The 7,176-nt window shown below is 43.6% G+C and overlaps 1 long non-coding RNA gene and 1 pseudogene across 1 annotated transcript; both read left to right on the top strand.

Annotated features, from left to right (window-relative positions):
• The first annotated feature begins 1,067 nt into the window (after positions 1 to 1,067).
• Positions 1,068 to 2,924, top strand: LOC119865937. Its single transcript, XR_005378609.1, has 3 exons — positions 1,068 to 1,195; positions 1,416 to 1,473; positions 2,696 to 2,924. It is a non-coding gene; the product is annotated as an uncharacterized LOC119865937 (long non-coding RNA).
• A 3,186-nt stretch (positions 2,925 to 6,110) lies between these two features.
• Positions 6,111 to 6,742, top strand: LOC100687842 (annotated as a pseudogene).
• The last annotated feature ends 434 nt before the right edge of the window (positions 6,743 to 7,176 follow it).

Raw genomic sequence — 7,176 nt, 5'->3', positions numbered from 1 at the left:
CCTTGAAAAGACCAAGCACTCAGCAGTGTTTGTCATTCTCTTCACTGCTGGGGGAGAAAGGAATCGTAGAGAATATAAATTGACCAATATATATACCAAGTAGAAAGGAATAGATGTGGTAAACGTCCAGATCCCCTCCCACCGCCCAGCACAGTAGGCCCTCAGTAACATCCCTGACAGGTGATGTGCTACTGACAACTAATTCCTCCCCCTAACCCCTGACCATGGGATGGATCAAGCCATGAGTTCAGTAACCTCAAGCGTTGTCTTCTCCCATCCAGCCCCACCACCATCATGGCCAAGATGCCAGCTCTGTACTGAGCACAGAGAGCCAGGAAAAGGGTAAATAGAACACAGTCTCCATCTTCAGATTCTAGTGCCCATTCCAGCTGGGATGTATAACTCAATCTTGGAAATAATCTGGGTGCAGTTACTGAGCAGGGCACCTTTGGATTGAAATTAGGGTTGTGTGAGATATTTGAACAGGAGGCCCCCATGAGAGCTCCAAAGCCCAGAGAAAGGAGGTGACTGGCCCAGTTAAGGGCAGTGCTGAGGGCAGACCCCAATTTCGCAGCACTAGGTTGGGGGCTCTATGCACTGTGCTGCCTCAGCTCACAAAATTCACAGCCAGGAAGGATTCAGAAGGGAGACTCAGCTGGGACTAAACAGGTTAATTCAGGAAGGACCACTTCCCACCCCAAAGCAACTAAGCTTTGAAGTAATTAATGTATTTTTTTTTACTATGTATTTTTTCTATGGCAGACATTCACAAAACACAGATCAAGCTGCATAGCACCTGCCTGAGGAGTGATCACATTCTATCAGAGGAACAAGTACATCATTGTCATCATTGTCATCCCCATCATCACCACCTCCATCATCAGCACCATCAACCCCATCATTATCACCACTGCCATCATCATTACCATCATTATCACAACCATCATCACTATCAAGCCCATCATTATCACCACCACTACCACCATCACTACCAATGCCATCACTATCATCATCACCACCACTATGATCATCATCACCATCAACCATCATCATCACTACACCACCACCACCCTCAACTCCATCATTATCACCACCGCCAGCATCATCATCACCTCTATCAACACCACCACCACCACCACCATCACCCCATCTTCATCATCATCAGTGGCAGCTTTGGTCATCATACAAATACTAGGTATGATACCTAATTTGTGTTAGCTCTGTGGGTCACATTCATCATCTCTAATCCTCAAATAATCTTTCAGGAATAGAAACTATGATCCCCATTTTACAAATGAGCAAAGTAAGGCTCAGAGAAGCCACACAACCTGCTCAATGTCATACTGCAAGAACTGGGATTCTGGAGTGGGTCTATTTGACTGCAAAATGTTCCCTCTTTCTGTTTTTTTTTTCAGGCTGTCTCCATCAACAAATAATTATGCTAACACATGATAAATGCTCTAACAGACACAGGTAAGGAACTCTGGGAACACAGAGAAGGGTGTGGTTAATCCTGCTTGGGATGGTGAGCAGGAAGTTCAGAGAGGAAGATAAGAGTTAAGGTGAACCTTTGGGAAGGCTTTTAAATTCTGGAGGAAAGAGAGATGGCCATATGTTTCAGGGAGAGGAGGGAACATGTACAAAAACAGAGAGTGGGAAGGAGTGTTGGGCAATGAGTATACAGAAGGTCCTGGAGCACTGCATGAGTAATTAGTGAGTGAGGGAGAACAGTGACAGCTGGGACCAGAATGTCCCCTGAGCTGCAAAATAGTTACGTCTATGAGTTTGGAGGAACATTGGGAGTCTGGAGCCAGAGCAGTGAGATGCTCAAGTCTGTCCTAAAAAGCTCACTGTGGGACGAAGATATATCAACAAGGATGTTTATTATTCTGATGTTTATAAAAAGTGGCAACTGCCTACCAGGTCAGCAATAAGAAACTAGTTAAAGGAACTCTTTGCTCACCCATACCACGGAACACCGTGCAGTCATTAAAAATGAGAGTATGTATGATCCAGCAATTAATCTGAGTATATGCCCAAAAGAAGTGAGAGCAGGGGCTTGAAGAGATATCTGTACGCCCATGTTCATAGCAGCACTATTTACAATAGCCAAAAGGTGGAAGCAACCCAAGTGTCCATGAATGGATGAATGGATAAACTAAATGTGGTCTACACATATAACGGAACATCATTCAGCCTTAGAAAGAAAGTAAATTCTGATTCTGACACACGCCACAATATGGGTGAACCCTCTGGTTAAGATTTCACTCCTCAATAAAAGAAAAGAACTGCTAAGGAAAAGGCTCATTTTATGCCTATCCCTTTGCTTCCAGCCTGGGGTGCTGCTTTGATACTTGGAGCTGCAGCAGCCAATTTATGACTACAAGGGACAGTCAGGAGAGTCACAGAGACAGGGGTCCAACATCCTAATATTTTTAAATTGCTAAGTCATTCCTGGAAATGCCCATCTCCAGCATCTTATCATGTAAGATAATTAAGTGCCTTTTGGGCTTTTCTTTACTGAATATTCTGTTCCTTACCACCAAATACATCTCAAGTAATATGCCTTCCTCAAGACCAGGTGGTAATGGGAGAGCTTTGGTTGGTCTGGCAGCAAAGCCTGGGTCCCAAGGTTTGATGCCTGAAACCTGAAAACCAATTTGATGCCTGATAACCAATACTTCCTTTATAACAGGTCAGACTTCCGGAAGCCTTTACATGCACAAAGAAATAAGGCTGCTAACATAGTTGCCACCCAGTCATCAACACCACTTTGTCATCAATTTTTAAGAAGTTTGGCACAGAACAGATTACACCAAACCCACAGAGGAAGACAGGCTGGTGGAGCCAACTCTTCTCTACTCCACCCCAGCCGACCCCTCAGCAAAACACATCTGGTGAAAGATGCAGGAAGCAAAACAAAAAGAGGAAAAACTCTATCTGGATCTCATCTACTCAGATGAAATGGTGGGCCAGATAGCACTGTGGGTACCTAAAGTTTATTTTTGTTGGCCCTGGCTTCATTCTAGGCATCTTCCTCTGTCTGGGGTTGCTTCCCTTTCCTTGAGGTGGAAGAGGTAAAACTCAAGGAAGTGTGGCAACCAACAGGAAAGGAGCTTGAGGTCACAGAGGTGGATAGCAGGGCAGAGGTGTGTAGGCCCCAGAGCAATGAAACCAGGGCTAAGTGAGGAAAGACAAGGAAGCATGTGTCTGCCTTTTTCTGGCTGTTGCTTACAGGGACTGAACTGCATCTCTGACTGTTGCATTTGCTATAGGAGGAGGACAGCGAAGCCCTGTGTCAAACAGGGCCTGCCAGCTCTGCGTCTGTACCTCACTTGTGACACCTGTGGAGAAGCTGTGGTTTAACCAAGCATTTTTTCACAATGCCCTGTCCTGCTCAGAAACCCCACTGGCTCCCACTGTCTACAGAACCAAGCCCGATCTCTTTCACCCAGTCATCCACAGTACCCCACCACACCAGCCTTGTCTCCCACTTGGCTCCCCCTAAGGCTGGCCCTGGCTCTCAGGCAGGTGGGCCAGCACGTAAAAAATGGCGACTTGCCCCAGGGATTTCTCTGATTCCTTCTTCCTCAGATTGGAGCATCCCATCCCTTGCTGTGCTCAGTCTCTGGGGGTCTCCACAGGCTTCCCACAGAGTCCATCAGCAGACAGAACACACTGTCTGGGCTGAGATGCTGCTGGGAGCCTGTTGGAAGCCTGGGTGAGCCACAGGCCATGCTGCTCATCATGCAAGGCAATCCAGTCATAGGGCCCCAGGCCTGGTGATAAAGAGCACCTGTGTCCACTGCAGCCTGGTGGCCCTCCCAGAGCTGAGGGACACCACTTAGATGCAAGAGGACCTTCAAGCTCACAAAGAGCAAGGGCTAGAAGGAGTCATTCTTCTTAAACTGTTGTCTAAAGTTGTATAAGGAAGTTTTATAGCACAGACAAGAAGCCAGGCCCCCAGTTATACCGTTCTAGAAAGTCAATAGATGTGGGTTGGTTCTATTTCATAACTTCTTGGCCTTTGGCAAGTTGCTCCATAGTAAATCAATCTCTCTCTCTCTCTTTCTCTCTCTGTGGAAAGAGACAGGGCCTACTGGAAAGAGCATGAACTTTGGAAAAACAAATTTGGGTTCAAAATTGGTCCTACTCATTCTTCCTTCCACAGAACACCTGACCAGTATGCCTCAAAACTGTCAAGAAAAAACAAAAACAAGAAAAATCTGGGAAACTGTCATAGTCTAAAGGAGTCTAAGGAGACATGATGACAAAAAAGCAATGTGATATCCTGGACAGGATTCTGGAACAGAAAATGGACATTGGGGAAACTAAGGTAATCTGAATAAAATATGGATTTTAGTTGATAGTAATGTGTCAATATTGGTCCATTCGTTGTGACACATATTCCATACTAGCAAGAGGTGTTAATAACAGGGGTAACTGGGTATGGAATATATGGGGACTCTGCATTACCTTTACAATAATTCTGTAAATTTAAAACTATTCTGAAATGCAATGTTTATTAAAACATAATAATAACTGATCCCAGGAGCACCAGGGTGGCTCAGACAGTTAAGCCTCTGAGTCTTGGTTTTAGCTCAGGTTATGCTCTCAGGGCCATGGGATCAAGTCCCACATGGGGCGCCACACTCAGTGGGCAGTCTGCTTGAGGTTCTCTCTCACTTTCTCTTTCTCTCTGTGTCTCCCCGCAGTCACAAGCACATACTCCTATAAATAAATAAATAAATAAATAAATAAATAAATAAATAAATAAATAAAATCTTTAAAATAATAATAATAACAACTGGTCCCAGCACTTCACATGGTGTGACTTTGGGCAAATTATTTCCCTTCCCTAAGTGTCCATTTCTCATTTATTAAATGAGATAATGATTTGTACCCTGCAGAGATGATACAGCACATGTAAAATGCCTTTCTAACACAATGCCTAGCACACAATTAGTGATCATTAAACATTTTTTAAAAATTCCACCCAAGAGACGAGATGCATTTATGAGTCAATAATAACTAGTACACATTCAAAATTTCCCAATTTCCCCCAAAATGTTCTTTAAGCTTTCTTTGTTTCTTTTTTTTTTTTTTTTCCTTCAACCTCAAGGCTCATATATTCTGTTTCCACTGCCAGGCCTCTTTACTGTCCTTTAGTCTAAAACAGACGCCCCTTCCCACCATTTCCTCTTTCATGACATTGACACAAAGTGAAACCAGATTTTCTCAGGAGTCCAAAGAACGCAAGTTTCGTCTCCCATTCAAGTACTAACCAAGCCCAACTGTACTTAGTTTCCAAGATCAGACGAGATGGAGAGCATTTAGGCCTGTATGGCTGTACAGTGACCACCAGCTTCCTACCACTGTAGCAGCTGAAATCTGGCTAGAGTGACATGGCCATTTTTATTTGTAACCTCCTGTGATGCCATGCCATGCTTACTATGTGCTAGGCATTTTGCTATGCACAGTGTATACATTGCCTCTACATTTCACAGCAACCCTATCAAAACAAGATTATTATCTGTTTGACAGATGAGAAAACTGAGACTCAGAACAGTTAAGTAACTTGCCCAAACCCACAGCAGTCAGCAACAGAGCTGGAATTGAACTCTGGCCCCAAACTCAAGCACCTTCCCACACTGAAGTCCCTTTAGGGAACCCCCACCTACTAGGAGAGACTGACATGAAAACAAACCATTATAACAAGGAGACAAACAAGCCTACAAGGACAGGGGTCCCAGGTAGGGCCTTGGGGAGGAAGTGGATCCTGCAATAGTCACAGAGTGGATGGGCATCTTCCAGAAGAGGACAGGTACTGGCAGATGAGACTGAGAAGGGTCCTGAAATTTCCATTCATTTACTCATTCATTTATTCATTCATCCATTCATTCAACAAGTGCTTAAGAAGATTCTACTAAGTGCCAGGTTTATCCTAGCTGCTAAGGATACTGCAGAGAACAAAATGGACAAAGACCCCTGGCCACATGGAACTTAACGATCTAATGGGGAAGAAGAGAGTAAGTGATAGAGATGGCTTTAAGTCTTACAGACAATAGGTTGCGAGCAAGGCTGCGGAGCTCTGGAGGCTGGCTGGTGGCATGGCAGACGAGGAGGAAGACCCTACTTTTGCGGAAGAAAATGAAGAAATTGGAGGAGGTGCAGAAGGTGGACAGGGTAAAAGGAAGATACTTTTTTTCTAGGGCAGCCCGGGTGGCTCAGGGGTTTAGTGCCGCCTTCAGCCCAGGTCATGATCCTGGAGACCCGGGATCGAGTCCCACATGGGGCTCCCTGCATGGAGCCTGCTTCTCTCTCTCTGCCTGTGTCTCTGCCTCTCTGTATGTGGTGTGTGTGTGTGTGTGTGCGTGTGTGTGTGTGTGTGTGTCTCATGAATAAATAAATAAAATCTTTAAAAAAAGGGAGAGAGAGATTTTTTTCTAAAGGATTGTGATGTATGATGTATGGGTTTGGGGATGACCAGAATCCTTATACTGAGTCAGTGGATATCAATGAAATGACTCATACTGACTTCCATGTCAACTGGAAGACAAGGTCAGGTACAAGTTGAAGATATCATTTTCTTGATTTGAAAGGACCTAAGGAAGTTTGCTAGGGTTAAAGACTTGCTTACTATGAATGAAGAATTGAAACGAGCTAGAAAAGCTTTTGATGAAGCAAATTATGAATCTTGACACTTTCTGTATTTTCTGAAGCTTCATTATTTTCTGGGGAAACCATGTATAATAACTGTATATTTTCCACAGTAAGGTCCCAATATCTATCCATGTATATGCGAGATGGAGAAACACAAAGTTTTCAGCTTTTATCTTCAGGTCTTCAATTTTAGAGTGAAATTTGAGCCTTGAATTCCCTGCACTTATATGACTATACTTGAATTACTTGTTGGGTTTTAATGACCACATGTAAGTTGAAGTACCTTGCAGTTCCTTCTAACTTTGACTGTCTAAATAAGGAAGTAGTATTTATGCGTTGAGTGTATTTGTGCCTTTGTAGGCTATATGATAGCTGTTTAATATATGAAATCTAAAGAGCATCTTTGATTATGATTGCTAAGATGTTTCGTGTATTCTAAAGTTTTTAGACAACGGAAGTCTAAGAAGTTATTAAAAGAGTGAATTGCTTTTTTTGGTTTGCTTTTTTTTTTTA

The sequence above is a fragment of the Canis lupus genome, chromosome 25 (genome assembly GCF_011100685.1).
Source record: "Canis lupus familiaris isolate Mischka breed German Shepherd chromosome 25, alternate assembly UU_Cfam_GSD_1.0, whole genome shotgun sequence".
In the NCBI taxonomy this organism is placed as follows: domain Eukaryota; kingdom Metazoa; phylum Chordata; class Mammalia; order Carnivora; family Canidae; genus Canis; species Canis lupus.
The sequence above is the reverse complement of the archived record's forward strand: the minus strand, read 5'-3'. Positions and strand labels throughout refer to the sequence as shown.